The sequence below is a fragment of the Ranitomeya variabilis genome, chromosome 6, assembly GCF_051348905.1.
Source record: "Ranitomeya variabilis isolate aRanVar5 chromosome 6, aRanVar5.hap1, whole genome shotgun sequence".
NCBI classification, from domain to species: Eukaryota; Metazoa; Chordata; class Amphibia; order Anura; family Dendrobatidae; genus Ranitomeya; species Ranitomeya variabilis.
Window position 1 is genome coordinate 24,676,767 of NC_135237.1, and position 16,340 is coordinate 24,693,106.

General features: G+C 46.5%; 1 protein-coding gene across 3 annotated transcripts in view; it reads left to right on the forward strand.

The window, feature by feature from the left end:
• The window catches only part of DGKB (diacylglycerol kinase beta), a 655,304-nt gene that overhangs the window by 259,540 nt on the left and 379,424 nt on the right, over window positions 1–16,340 (forward strand). The gene's annotated exons all lie outside the window — the stretch shown is intronic.

Below are 16,340 nucleotides of genomic sequence, written 5' to 3' on the forward strand. Positions count from 1 at the left end.
ATCTTTTTATCTATAAACTATTCATCTATCTATTATGTATCCGTCTATTATCTATTATCTATCTATCATCTATCAATTATCTATCTATTATTTATCTATCTATCATTTATCTATTATCTATCTATTATCTATCTATCAATTATATATCTATCATTTATCTATCATCTATCTATTATCTATTAAGCTATCATTTATCTATCTATCATCTACCTGTTATCTATCTATTATCTATCTATTATCTATTATTCTATCTATTATCTATATATCAATTTTATATTTATTATCTATCTCTGTCTATTATCTATGTATCTGTTACTGTAAAAGTCAGAAGGACGGTAAAACCTAGGATTTACCGGTCAATCTGGACATTCACCGAGGCCGTCGGTAAAAGCTCAAAATGAAAAGTAAAATTGGACTTTTACCGGTGAAGTCTTGGTAAATGTTAACATTTCTCAACAGCGTTGGTAAAAGTCAGATGTATTCCATATAAACGAACAATTTTGGACTTTTACCTGGGCGATTTGGTAAATCTTTACATTTACCAGCATGCGTTATTACACCATTCTCAGCTACATTTACCAACTGCGCTTGGTTAAAGTCAGATGTTCCATCTTCACACCAGATATTTCTGACTTTTACCAGCGCTGTTGAGAAATGTTAACATTTACTAAGACTTCACCGCTAAAAGTCCAATTTTACTTTTCATTTTGAGCTTTTACCGACGGCCTCGGTGAATGTCCAGATTGACCGGTAAATCCTAGGTTTTACCGTCCTTCTGACATATATATCATTTATCTATTATCTATTATCTATCTCTATTATCTATGTATCTATTATCTATCTATCTATCTATCTATCTATCTATCTATTATCTATCTATTATCTATCTGTCTATTATCTATTATCTATCTATTATCTATTATCTATTATCTATCTATTATCTGTCCTTCTACCATCTTTTACTTATGAATTATTTGTCTATCAACCTCTTTTCTAGTATTCTGTCTTCTCTTATCCAATCTTCCTTCTCGTGTATTCAGGATACATGCCCCATCATTTCAGGAGTAGTAATACCAGAGCTGATTGCTTGGCTGATACATTCCTGTACTCTTATCTATGCATGTATCTACAGACATTTATAAATGTAGATGTCACGTGTCACAGCCATCGAGTTATCACAGTACCCGGAGACGCAGATGACGCGCTCAGCTCTGCTACATCAGTAATGATATCAATGTCATTCTCCTTCATACTCAGTAATTGATGATTTCTTACATGGTGCTCTGCTTTCCATAACTCGACCAAAGGCACAAACAACAGATCGATCCTTGCCTGTTCTGTAACTTTGTGTCGGAGATCTGGCACGGATAAGGTTGTGCAGCGCACGTATGTGGCCGCCATGCGCTAATCACCGACGGGTAAAGCTCTGGTTTTACTTAATTCAGTTTCAGTATTTATTGAAAAATCCAATAGAAATTAGTCTGACGATGTCCGAGACGATGACACCCCCCCTCTGCTGTCAGCGGCGTGTGTGTCGGGGGTCTCGGCAGTGAAGTCATGGGGCGGCTTGATTCAATAACTCCGTACGTGACACGCGGAGCTTTGCCTTTCTGGATTTCATTGTGTCCTCGTCTTCAGGAGGAAGTCATTGCGAGCCCTAAATTGTATTAGTTTTCTCTTTATTTATTTTTTTCCTAAGCAACAACAGACATATTCTGGGACTCTGCTACAAAGTAATTAACGAGACAGAGACGGCCATAGCAAGACGCTGTGTTTTCTGTCAGGAGACGACTGCTTCATTTTACATGGCCGTCTTGGTATATTAGTGCCCAGCTCTCGGGTTCCCCCTTTTATTTTTATTTTTTTCCATTTTATTGTAGAGATGAGAGAATATTTTTTTTTTAAATGCAAAGTTCCCAATTGCCATGAAACTCAATTCTATGTTCATTACTCACTAATCTCTGCTCTTCTTTCACTCACTATCTGTATAGTTTATTCAGTATTTTATGACTTTCTGTCTCTGTGTCTGAGCAGTGAGCTGCGACGTCCTCTCACTATCCAGATTCACCCTAGATTGGCTGCTGCATTCCTTGCCTCAGGCTTTTTTACTGGCAATGATAGTTCCTCTTGATTGGCTTTACTATACCATGTGATGTTAAATCTGAGAGGCATTTATCAGGAAGCTCACCCGACCGTGTTCAAGATCGCAAGATTTGTCTCTGGCTGATGCAATATGTTAAAGCGAATCTGTCACCTAATCTGAGAGCATCATGATGTAAAACAGAGTCCTTGATTCCAGTGATGTGTCACTTACTGGGCCGTTTGCTGTAGCTTTGATTAAATGTATTATATTCATGAGCTCTGTATAACTCCACCTTCACTACCGATTGGCAGCTTTCTACTGTGTACACTGTGCATAGGCAGAAAGCTGCCTATGAGAGGTGTAGGTGCGGTGAGCTCAGCGTTTAAATAACTGGTAGATCTGCAAGAGATAAAGCAAAAATATTTTAAAAACTCCAGCAAGTGGCCCAGCAAGTGATACATTGCTGGAATCATGCCCATCTGCCCCTACATGCATGATGGGGTAGAAAAAATCTGGCAACAGATTGTTTTTAAATAGTAGCATTAATTTTAGGTAATTTGTGCAAATTGTTCCAATTCACCAGATTCAATAAAAATTTGATTTGCATTGAATCCATCTGTGATTGCGGCTTTTAATGCAATCTGTAAAAGTTTCCAGCATTCCTGTGGGCTATTATGTGGTGGTTTTCCATACTTTCCAAGATTAGTGTTGGCAAAACACAGTCCCAACCCCCCAAACTGATTGAAGCCTCTTACTATTGGCAGCATTTACATAAACCACCAGCATTTAGAGTCAGGGACATTCAGAATTGTCCAAAAAATAAGCCCATTACTCGCGGCAAAAAACCCCCAAAGTGACTTGTACTAAATAGCTAAAAAAAAACTAAGGAAAAGATGTTATAGTCGCCTTACACGTTGTGTAATGTCCTGAAGAAGATTTTCCCCTGCAGCACAGTGCGTTTCGGCATCCGACCGGCTGCAGAGCAGTGCTTACAAGCTCTTTAGAAAACAGCTTGTAAGCACTGCACATGTTCAGCCACCACTGCTACACAGGAACAACGAGCTGAAAACTAATGAAAAGTCTTAATATCTCAAGAACGGCTGTTAATTTTAATGAACAATAAATTGCAACACTAGTTATTATCTCATCGTACCCATCTAGGAAGATGGGAATAACACTTTAACCCCTTTAAGATGTCCAACCCACATGTATGTTGCAAGTTGGATGTGAAAGTATGGAATGGGCTCAGGAGCTGAGCCTGCTGCACTTCTAGTAGGTGGTGGCTTTCTGACAGTTGTGTTAACCACATGTAGGCCTGTGGCCCCCTGCAACGTGATTGCATGAAGCTGAAGGCAGTTAAAGGGAACCTGTCACCCCCAAAATCAAAGATGAGCTAAGCCCACCGGCATCAGGGGCTTATCTACTTCATTCTGTAATGCATTCTGTAATGCTGTAGATAAGCCCCCGATGTATCCTGAAAGATGAGAAAAAGAGGTTAGATTATACTCACCCAGGGGCGGTCCGATCCAATGGGCTTCGCAGTCCGGGGCCTCCCATCTTCTTACGATGACGTCCTCTTCTTGTCTTCCTGCTGCGGCTCCTGCACAGGCGTACTTATATTCCCTGTTGAGGGCAGAGCAAAGTACTGCAGTGTGTAGGCGGCGGGAAAGGTCAGAGAGGCCCAGCGCCTGCACACTGCAGTACTTTGCTCTGCCCTCAACAGGGAATATAAGTACGCCTGCACCGGAGCCGCAGCATGAAGACAAGAAGAGGACGTCATCGTAAGAAGATGGGAGGCCCTGGACCGGACCATGACACCCATCAGACCAGACCGCAGCGGGACCGCCCCTGGGTGAGTATAATCTAATGTCTTTTTCTCATCTTTCAGGAAACATCGGGGGCTTCTCTACAGCATTATAGAATCAATGCAAAACTCACAAAAATCGGTAAATATTCGTGGCCGAGAGCTACAAATTATTATATCTCTCCCAATATTTCTGTCCAAAACGATGGGACAGTCTAGGATACTCCCCAATACATACAAAACAAGAGAATGGAGTATATAAATCCCAATACGCATTTTAAAAAGTTATATAATTTTATTAGTATTATCAAAAAACATATATCTTTGTAACGCAAGCTAAATAATCAAATATAAATACAGTACAGATATACAACAGGATAAGTGAAGGAGGAAACACTTAAGTGGTGGCGGAGCAGGTAAAGAGCCTATCACATCGTATCACCAGAGCTGCTATTATAAAAACCATGGTATAGGAACACTTGTGGCATTATAGAATGCATTACAGAATGCTGTAGATTAGCCCCTGATGCCGGTGGGCTTAGCTCATCTTCGATTTTGGGGGTGACAGGTTCCCTTTAAGGGTCTGCTGAGAGTCCTTGCACTTGCAATGTTGATATTCTGGTGATGACCGGTCACAGGAGGCTTAGTAGGTGATGACCTTGCCCAGAGCAGTGGACACTTCAATGCTGTGATGGAGCCTCTTCCTGCAGCACAATTCTGGTTTTCTTGAAAGACGCAGACTTTTTACTGCTCCGCTGCTGGAAGAAAGTGACTTCTGAACAATGGCAGGAGGTTTGGGAGGTGATTCTGATCCATCTTCAATTCTATAAGGTTCAACAAGCTCCTCTGTACAAATTGCAGCTTATAGCCCCTCGCTGGTGTCTGAGGGGAAGTGGAGGTCTGTGTCCTTTACTGATCCAGCCTCGGCCCATCCATCTGCTCCATCCAGAGATACTGTCAACTCAGTCCATAAAACCTGTAAACAAGCGTCGGGCTCAGCCTCCTCACCTCGGCCGTGTCTCTGAGCACTGAGTACCTTGTACTTCTGTGTCTTGCTCAGTGGTGGTCGGGCTCAGTCTCCTCATCTCGGCTGTGTCTCTGAGCACTGAACACATTGTTCTTCTGTGTCTTGCTCAGTTGTGGTCAGGCTCAGCCTCCTCACCTTGGCCGTGTCTCTGAGCACTGAACACCTTGTACTTCTGTGTCTTGCTCAGTGGTGGTCGGGCTCAGCCTCCTCACCTCTGCCGTGCCTCTGATCACCTTGTACTTTTATGTCTTGCTTAGTGGTGGTCAAGCTCAGTCTCCTCACCTTGGTCGTTTATCTGAGCATTGAACACCTTGTACTTCTGTGTCTTGCTCAGTGGTGGTCGGGCTCAGCCTCCTCACCTCGGCCGTGTCTCTGAGCACCGAACGCCTTGTACTTCCGTGTCTTGCTCAGTGGTGGTCGGGCTCATCCTCCTCACCTCGGCCATGTCTCTGAGCACTGAGCACCTTGTACTTCTGTGTCTTGCTCAGTGGTGGTCGGGCTCAGCCTCCTCACCTCGGCCATGTCTCTGAGCACTAAACGCCTTGTACTCCTGTGTCTTGCTCAGTGGTGGTCGAGCTCAGCTTCCTCACCTCGGCCGTGTCTCTGAGCACTGAACACCTTGTACTTCCGTGTCTTGCTCAGTGGTGGTCGGGCTCAGCCTCCTCACGTCGGCCGTGTCTCTGAGCACTGAACACCTTGTACTTCCGTGTCTTGCTCAGTGGTGGTCAGGCTCAGCCTCCTCACCTCGGCCATGCCTCTGAGCATCTTGTACTTCTATGTCTTGCTCAGTGGTGGTCGGGCTCAGCCTCCTCACCTCGGTCATTTATCTGAGCACTGAACACCTTGTACTTCTGTGTCTTGCTCAGTGGTGGTCAGGCTCGACCTCCTCACCTCTTCTGTGTCTCTGAGCACTGAATAGCTTGTACTTCTGTGTCTTGCTCAGTGGTGGTCGGGCTCAGACTCCTCACCTCGGCCGTGTCTCTGAGCACTGAACACTTTGTACTTCTGTGTCTTGCTCAGTGGTGGTCGGGCTCAGCCTCCTCACCTCGGTCATTTATCTGAGCACTGAACACCTTGTACTTCTGTGTCTTGCTCAGTGGTGGTCGGGCTCATCCTCCTCACCTCGGCCGTGTCTCTGAGCACTAAACGCCTTGTACTTCTGTGTCTTGCTCAGTGGTGGTCGAGCTCAGCTTCCTCACCTCGGCCGTGTCTCTGAGCACTGAACACCTTGTACTTCCGTGTCTTGCTCAGTGGTGGTCGGGCTCAGCCTCCTCACGTCGGCCGTGTCTCTGAGCACTGAACACCTTGTACTTCCGTGTCTTGCTCAGTGGTGGTCAGGCTCAGCCTCCTCACCTCGGCCATGCCTCTGAGCATCTTGTACTTCTATGTCTTGCTCAGTGGTGGTCGGGCTCAGCCTCCTCACCTCGGTCATTTATCTGAGCACTGAACACCTTGTACTTCTGTGTCTTGCTCAGTGGTGGTCAGGCTCGACCTCCTCACCTCTTCTGTGTCTCTGAGCACTGAATAGCTTGTACTTCTGTGTCTTGCTCAGTGGTGGTTGGGCTCAGCCTCCTCACCTCAGCCGTGTCTCTGAGCACTGAACACTTTGTACTTCTGTGTCTTGCTCAGTGGTGGTCGGGCTCAGCCTCCTCACCTCGGCCGTGTCTCTGAGCACTGAACGCCTTGTACTTCTGTGTCTTGCTCAGTGGTGGTCGGGCTCAGCCTCCTCACCTCGGCCATGTCTCTGAGCACTGTGCACCTTGTACTTCTGTGTCTTGCTCAGTGGTGGTCGGGCTCAGCCTCCTCACCTCGGCCATGTCTCTGAGCACTGAGCACCTTGTACTTCTGTGTCTTGCTCAGTGGTGGTCGGGCTCAGCCTCCTCACCTCGGCCGTGTCTCTGAGCACTGAACGCCTTGTACTTCTGTGTCTTGCTCAGTGGTGGTCGAGCTCAGCCTCCTCACCTCGGCCGTGTCTCTGAGCAGTGAACACCTTGTACTTCCGTGTCTTGCTCAGTGGTGGTCGGGCTCAGCCTCCTCACCTCGGCCGTGTCTCTGAGCACTGAACACCTTGTACTTCCGTGTCTTGCTCATTGGTGGTCGGGCTCAGCCTCCTCACCTCGGCCATGTCTCTGAGCACTGAGCACCTTGTACTTCTGTGTCTTGCTCAGTGGTGGTCGGGCTCAGCCTCCTCACCTCGGCCGTGTCTCTGAGCACTGAGCACCTTGTACTTCTGTGTCTTGCTCAGTAGTGGTCGAACTCAGCCTCCTCACCTCGGCCGTGTCTCTGAGCACTGAACACCTTGTACTTCCGTGTCTTGCTCAGTGGTGGTCGGGCTCAGCCTCCTCACCTCGGCCATGCCTCTGAGCATCTTGTACTTCTATGTCTTGCTCAGTGGTGGTCGGGCTCAGCCTCCTCACCTCGGTCATTTATCTGAGCACTGAACACCTTGTACTTCTGTGTCTTGCTCAGTGGTGGTTGGGCTCGACCTCCTCACCTCTTCTGTGTCTCTGAGCACTGAATACCTTGTACTTCTGTGTCTTGCTCAGTGGTGGTCGGGTTCAAGCATTTTTTTTAATGTTCGAGCTGCAGCTCGAGTTCCCGCCCTGCATGTTTGAGCATTTTAGACAGCCAATGAACATGCAGGGATTGCCTAGCAGTCACTGTAATTCCGTAGCCATCTTAGTTGTGGCTTTACTGTGATTGGCTGGCCGCATAGCGTCATCAAGTCTATGTCAGACCCGTGATGCCATTCTCGGCACACTGTACCCCCGACACAGTCAGCGTAGGGAGAGGTGCTACTGATAGAGGGACAGAATTGTAGCTGCATATTAGCCAAGGGATTGAACGACATTTACATTTCTGTGACGTACAACAATAGTGCTTCTTAGGGCTAACGGTAATCAATAGTAATGCTGCTGTTAGCAGCACTTAGGGAGAAATTGTGCTGAAGGGATCATGTAGGGCAGGATAGTGTGAATTACATGTCCTTTATGCTGAAGCCTGCAGCTCATACCAGAAGCACTTCTCAGGGCTAATAATATTCATTTTGTTCTTAATCCTTTAAATTGTTGTGAGCAGGTAAATATTATACACCATTTTTACTGCTGCAGTTGTGCATCAAAAGCATACAGCCAGAGTTGGTTGGATCTCAATAGTATCACTATATTGCTCCTGCTGTGTAACCAGTCCATCTGAGGTGGGTAAATTTTCCTGCAATAGTAATCCTGTAAATTTTTCAGCAGTGAAATTTATCATGTTCCAGTTGTGCCCCAAAACTCACAAAAAAATGGTTTTGTTACTAATAGCATCGCTAAATTGATACTGCAGTCTAATACGTCCATCTGAAGTGGGCAAATTTTCCTGGAATTGTAATACTGCTACTTTTTTCAGCAGTGGAATTTTACATGATATTTATTGCTCTGCATTTGTGGATCAAAACATCCAACAAAACGTGTTTGTTTAAAAATAGAATCACTATATTTATACTAAAAAATGTTTAGAATTGAGAGTCCTCAGTGGTTGATACCTTTTAATGGCTAACTGAAAAGATGGTAACAAATTGCAAGCTTTCGAGACTACACAGGTCTCTTCTTCAGGCATAGACTAATTCAAATTCTGAAGAATCACATATTTATGCACAACATAGCACAGAAAAAAAAACCATGGATAAGACAGGTGGCATGAAGCAGAATTACCATGAGTGATTTCCTGTATATTTATACTACAGTCTTATACTTCCATCTGAAATGGGCAAATTTTCCTGCCTTTGTAATACTGCAGTGTTTTCTCTAGTGGGATATATGATAGGTAATTTAAAATGGCCAAGGTGCATGGTATGGGACAGGGAAGTGGATGCGATGACGATGAGCACAGAGGCTGAGGCTGTGGGCCAGGTGATACTTTGCCTGCCACGGGAGCACAACAAACACACACATCATGTCGATCTAGCTTCATGTATCACTTTGTAGGGGGGTGCAGAATAACAGTCTTGAAACCAGACCAGTGTGGAAAGGTTGTTGGATGGGTAGCAGATAATGCTTCCATTCACTTTGCTAGCAAAACCCTGTCTTCTATAAGGTCCAGTCTCAGTAGCCGTGATTCTGGTCCACATAATCATCACCCTGATTCTCCTTTCCACCATGTTGAGTGCCCGGAGACAAGTGATCCCACACTTGGACACTCTGAACAGCTGTTCATCCCATAACATCAGCCATTCACTGACAAAAGTTGTTACTGGGAAGGTCCACGTAACCATGGACATGTAGACAATTGCTTGTGGCCAGGAATGCAATTTTTCCCTGACGGCACACTCGGTGAATATTGTTGAAGCCGCGACCCAGTCGGACCTCGGGACGGAACATGTGCTACCAACACCAAGGATTGCAGGGTTGCCCCTACCTTCTACAGCAGTTACTGCACCTCCTCACCCTCCATTTCAGAAACGTCAACATCAGTTGCAAGCTGGAAGCACTGCAGCACTGCCTCGGCCAAGTGGCAACAAGCTCTGCTGAAGCTAATCTGCATAGGTAACAAACTGCACACTGCTGAAGAGTTGCTGAAATGTCTAACAGACCAGACTGATATGTGGCTGTCACCCCTGAATCTACAGTCAGGCATAGTTGTGTGTGACAATGGCCGTAACCTGGTGGCAGCTCTGAAGCATGGCAACTAGGGTTGAGCGAAACAGATCGGCACTTTTAGCAAAGTCGGGTCGGCGGTACACGATCTGCAATCCAAAGTCGGGTTTCGTTTATATATATATATATATATATATATATATATATATATATATATATATATATCATAGAGACACATATATATATATATATTTATATTTATATTTACTTCAGCGCGATAATGTTGAAAAGCCGGTAATTAAATTGCTTTTCATTTCTCCTGCCTAAACCCGACATGATATGAGACATGGTTTACATACAGTAAACCATCTCATATCCCTTTTTTTTTGCATATTCCACACTACTAATGTTAGTAGTGTGTATGTGCAAAATTTCGGCGCTGTAGCTATTAAATTTAAGGGTTAAATCGCGGAAAAAATTGGCGTGGGCTCCCGCGCAATTTTCTCCGCCAGGGTGGTAAAGCCAGTGACTGAGGGCAGATATTAATAGCCAGGAGAGGGTCCATGGTTATTGGCCCCCCCATGGCTAAAAACATCTGCCCCCAGCCACCCCAGAAAAGGCACATCTGGAAGATGCACCTATTCTGGCACTTGGCCACTCTCTTCCCAGTCCCGTATGGGGTAATGAAGGGTTAATGCCACCTTGCTGTTGTAAGGTGACATTAAGCCAGATTAATAATGGAGAGGCGTCAATTATGACACCTATCCATTATTAATCCAATTGTATGAAAGGGTTAAAAAAACCACACACACATTATTAAAAAGTATTTTAATGAAATAAACACAGCGGTTGTTGTAATATTTTATTGCTCTCTCAATCCACCTGAAGACCCTCGCTCTAAAAATAATAAACCGACAATATACATACCATCCGAGGATCTGTCAGGTCCCACGATGTAAATCCTTCTGAAGGGGTTAAAATATTTTACAGGCAGGAGCTGTGCTAATGCACTCGCTGCTGCCTGTAAACCCCGGCGAATGAATGAAGGTAATGTAGGTCAATGACCTGTAGTTACCTTCAGTCGCGGTGATGCGCCCTCTGCTGGATGTCCTCATGAACTGCAGCCTGGGAACTTTTTCCCACGCTCCAGGTCATATGAGGACATCCACCAGGGGGCGCATCACCGCGACTGAAGGTAACTATAGGTCATTGACCTACATTTCCTTTATTCGCCGGGGTTTACAGGCACGAGCACAGCTGCATTATAGCAGAGCTCCTGCCTGTAAACTATTTTAACCCCTTCAGATGGATTTACCTCGTGGGACGTGACAGTTCATCAGAGGGTATGCAGGGCCGTATTTAGAGTTTCTGCTGCCCTAGGCACTTTTCGTGCTGCCTCCCCCATTGGCGAGTATGACTAATGCAGACTCTATCGGCAGTGACTTAGGCTACTTTCACATCAGCGATTTTTGACACTTGCGGCAGATCCGGCAGTTTTTCCGCATCCGTAACGGATCACTTATGGCAACACTGTGTTCGGCCTCATTCATTCCCTATGGGACTTGCGGCACTTGCGGTTTTGCTGCGATCCGGCAAATGCGGTACTTGCAGCAACAGGAAAAAAAAATGATGCTAGCAGTGTTTTTTTTTTGTCTCGCCTCAAGTGCCGCACATGTCCACAAGTCCCATAGGGAATGAATGAGGCCGAACGCAGAGTGGCCGGCCCGTAAGTGATATGTTACGCGACAGATGCGGAAAAACTGCAGTGTCTGCCGCGAACGGAGAAAATCGCTGATGTGAAAGTAGCCTTAGCAAACCTTTCCATTAGTTGTCATGTGAGAATCTGGTGGATCTCATACACAGTACATAGTCAGTTGATTCTGCCACGGTTGCACGGTTTGGCTGACAGATTTTTAAGGGCAACCTGTCAGTCGATTCATACTACCAAAACCACGGGCAGCATCAGTCAGACTGCAAACAGGGACGTTTATCTCTGCAATGCTCGGACGTTTCAGAGAGAATAGTGTGAAGAGCTGGATGGGTAATTTAGTGAGAGAACGGACTAATCTGTTGCTATCGTCTGTGGGCTTCTCACTCCATGTCTCTAGATCAGGGGTGGGCAATTTATTTCCCCGAGGGGCCAGATGAAAGACCATGACTGTTGTGGAGCATGAAATAGCATGAAAATAATTCTACTCAATATTAATTAGTATTAATTGTATCACTTAATATTGAGAATTAAGTATGCTGACACCCGCTATATATCTTTAAACCCCCCACAGCCCCTTATATACAGCATGAGCCCCACACAGCCTCCCCATATACAGCATGAGACCCACATAACCTCCCCATATACAGCATGAGACCAGCCTCTCATCTCCTCAGCAGCCTCCCCTCTCCAGCCTCTCATCCCCTCTCCTCAGCAGCCTCCCCTCACCAGCCTCTCATCTCCTCCCCTCAGCAGCCTCCCCTCACCAGCCTCTCATCCCCTCTCCTCAGCAGCCTCCCCACACCAGCCTCTCATCTCCTCTCCTTTCCAGCCTCTCATCTCCTCTCCTTACCAGCCTCTCCTCACCAGCCTCTCCTCTCCTTAGCAGCCTCCCAACACCAGCCTCTCATCTCCTCTCCTTTCCAGCCTCTCATCTCCTCTCCTTTCCAGCCTCTCATCTCCTCTCCTTTCCAGCCTCTCATCTCATCTCCTCTCCAGCCTCTCATCTCCTCTCCTTTCCAGCCTCTCATCTCCTCTCCTTTCCAGCCTCTCATCTCCTCTCCTTTCCAGCCTCTCATCTCCTCTCCTTTCCAGCCTCTCATCTCCTCTCCTTTCCAGCCTCTCATCTCCTCTCCAGCCTCTCATCTCCTCCCCTTACCAGCCTCCCCTCTCCTCACTCACATCAGTAGACTCCCGTCTCCTCTCTCACCTCACTCCTCTCTGCAGCTTCCTGAGTCCTCACACACTGCCCGCCTCCTCTCCCTGCTCACCGCCGACTTCAGTATCGTCTCCCACAAACATGTCCGTCCTGCTTCTCTACAAAAAAGCAAAATGTCTTCCAGCTTGAAACGTGTAAATCACCACAATCTGTGTCTCCCCTGTATGTGCATGCTGAGACTTATAGTGCCACAGCAGCTGAGACAGGACAGAAGGGCTCTTACCTGCAGACAGCAGTCATGGACCTTAGCAGGGTCCCCCCTCTGACAGGCAACATCTGAGGGGGCAGACAAGCACAGAGGTGAGACCCCCAATATCCCCAGACCTCCCTGATTCTCCCTGTACAAACCCCCCAGTCACCTTCTCACCACATGGGGGACAGTACTGGCAGAGCACAAGAAGTGCAGCACTGAAACACTTCCCCCGCAGATGACACAGAAAGGTTCCTTGTTACCGAGGAGACAGGAAATCCTCGGGCTGACAGCAGTTAACTCCTTACTGTCTGTGCCGTCACCTGCGGAGTATTCCTGAGGGCTCTCACACCTCCAGTCTGCTCCAGTGCTCCTACATAAGAGCGCGCAGCGTGTCACATGACCCGCGTCAGGACCGTGATACACTTGGGCCTGCTGCTTAAAGGTACAGCACCCATTTCTGCCCCATACAGTAGTCAGGGCTGTAATGCCCTGATGGCGGCCCTGCGCCCGAGACCCCCTCCCCCCGCAGCAGCCAAGACTGAGGTGGGTGGGTGGGGCCAGGGGTGAACCTAGCCTCTATGCTGCCTGAGGCGAACTGCAAAATGGCGCCCCCCCCCCCCCATAGTAAAATCAGTATAAATAAATCTGGTTTACTCTTTACTTACATTCAATTTACATTACATTTACTCTTTACATGCATTCAGTAGTTTGAAGTCACATAGAGTGCAGAAATATGTCTACAGCCCTGAACACCCCTTTAATTGCTACGTACTGTAGATCTGTATCCAGATGTACGATAAATAATAATGATTGCAGGGGCCTTCACCATTTGACCCCCACTAATCACAGGCTGCAGTGGTCGTACTATTATGTACAGCAAATGACTGTGAGGTCAGTGATTGGCTGCAGCGGTCATGTAAATAATGCACAGGTCGACATCACTTTTGGTACCAGAGGGGAACACCGACACGAATGAGAATCACTAAATAATGTAATAGGGGGTTTTCAATTTTATTTTTTAAGACCATCCCTTACTCTTTTGAAAATTTGGCAAAATAAGAGAAAATTAAAGCCCACAACTGTCAGGTGACTGGCACAGGCCCCCCTTCAGGGAAACGTCTAAGGCTATGTGCACACATTGCGGGTCCGCCGCTGTGGGTCCGCAGCGGTTTCCCATGCGTTTACAGTACAATGTAAACCTATGGAAAACGGAATCCGCAGTGCACATGCTGCGGAAAAATCGTGTGGAAACGCTGCGGAATGTACATTTACATTACGTTTACATTCCGCAGCATGTCAATTCTTTGTGCGGTTTCTGCAGCGGTTTACACCTGCTCCATAATGGGAATCTGCAGGTGTAAAACCGCAGGTGAAATTCGCACAAAATCTGCAAAAAAAAAAAAAAACACAGTAAAGCCGCGGTAAAACGCAGTGCCTTTTACCTGCGGATTTCTGAAATCCTCTGCGGAAAAATCCGCAGCCCTCAAAAATACATGTGCACATAGCCTCACAGTCACCTGACCGCTGCAGTTAATCACAGGTTTTATCTGTTCTGTGACATCCAGATGGTGCAGTCATCACTTCCAGAACCGCTGTCGACCACCAGAGAGGTCTGTGGCTGAATTTCCGGGGGTGACAGGAGAGCAATATCTCTCTGTGTAGGATTTATTTTAAATAAACTAGTATGTATATACTGTATATTTCCCCATCTCAGACAACCCCTTTAATGCCAGGCAGGATACAATACAAACATAACACATCCTCTTCTATTTACCTTCATGGTCGCACAGTCTCCTGCTGCCTGCAGCTCCTGTACTTGGGGACTGGTACCATTGTCATATTAAGGAAGCAATTTATGACGTGGGATTTACCCTGCTGGCATCACTGCTATATTCTAGTGACAGTGACAAGCGCATAATACCGGGGGCATAGGAGAATAGATGGGGGCACGAGAGAACAGAGGGGGGGGGGACGAGAGAATTACAGTGACGGTTGCGCACTCTAATTGTGAATATAGGGGAACCTCAGAATATGACCTCGCTGTTATTGAAAATAAATCTATATACAAAAACGAACACTGATTTTACCGCCATATTGTGACAATATGCAACTCTGATGGTCGCAATACTCTGAGTGCCCCTATAACAATACAATAATGCTGAAGTGCCCACTTTACATTTAATAATGTCCCCTAAGTCCCTCATGTACTGCTCCATTATACACAGTATGGTGAGCTCAAAGCTTCCCTATACACAGTATAAGGCCCCCACAGCTCCCCTATACACAGTATGATGGGCCCACAGCTCCTCTATACACAGTATGATGGGCCCGCAGCTCCCTTATACACAGTATGATGGGCCCGCAGCTCCCTTATACACAGTATGATGGACACACAGCTCCTCTATATACAGTATGATGGGCCCACAGCTCCTCTATACACAGTATGATGGGCCCACAGCTCCCTTATACACAGTATGATGGGCCCGCAGGTCCCTTATACACAGTATGATGGGCCCGCAGCTCCCTTATACACAGTATGATGGGCCCACAGCTCCCTTATACACAGTATGATGGGCCCGCAGCTCCCTTATACACAGTATGATGGGCCCGCAGCTCCCTTATACACAGTATGAGCCCACAGCTCCCTTATCACAGTATGATGAGCTCACAGCTCCCTTATCACAGTATGATGGGCTCACAGCTCCCTTACCACAGTATGATGGGCCCGCAGCTTCCTTATACACAGTATGATGGGCCCGCAGCTCCCTGTCATGATTTGGCAGTCTGCAGTCACATAAAGTGACTGCAGACATTTATTCCAAACCTTTATCAACTTTATAGTATTAAATTGCTTATTATTAAATTATTAAAGCACCACTCTAGCAGGGTTTTTTTCCACCGCTGGAGTGGTGCTTTAAGCGCAGGTCCCCATTCCCAGTCATTTACTCATCCTCCGGTGTATTCACTATTTTGTGGCACTGCTGCAGTCCCACAGCTCAAACTTGTGAGTGCAGCTTCTGACTGGCCAGAAGTGAGAAGCTATGTCACATGCGCTCAATGTAAGACTATGAGGCTATGTGCACACGTTGCGGATTCGTATGCGCATTTTTCCCGCACAGTTTTTGCAAAATTCACAGGTAAAATGTGCTGCGTTTTACATGCGTATTTACCGCGGATTTCCTGTTTTTTTTGTGAGGATTTTGCCTGCGTTTTTACACCTGCGGATTCCTATACAGGAGCAGGTGTAAAATGCTGCGGAATCCGCACAAAGAATTGACATGCTGCGGAAAATACAAAGCAGCGTTTCCGCGCGGTATTTTCCGCACCATGGGCACTGCGGATTTGGTTTTCCATAGGTTTACATGGCACTGTAAACCAGATAGAAAACTGCTGTGAATCCGCAGCGGCCGCTCCGCACCGTGTGCACATAGCCTGAGAGTGAGAAAGAGGCCAGAACGAGACTCCCACAGACTCACACTGATTAGTGACCTCTGCGCTGCTCCATGAAACACTGGAGCCTCGGACAGGTCACAAACTGCAGGAGACGGAGCTGAGGGGAGACAAAAACAGATGAAAACGCCAGAAGGTGAGGATCAGACAGGGAGCAGGGGACGGGGATTGTCAGCACCGCTCCAGCAGTGAAATAAAAAATAATGCTGGAGTGGTGCTGTAAATGTGATGCAGCTCTTGGTTACTGTATGCGGCTCCTTATACTAATACTCATAAAGA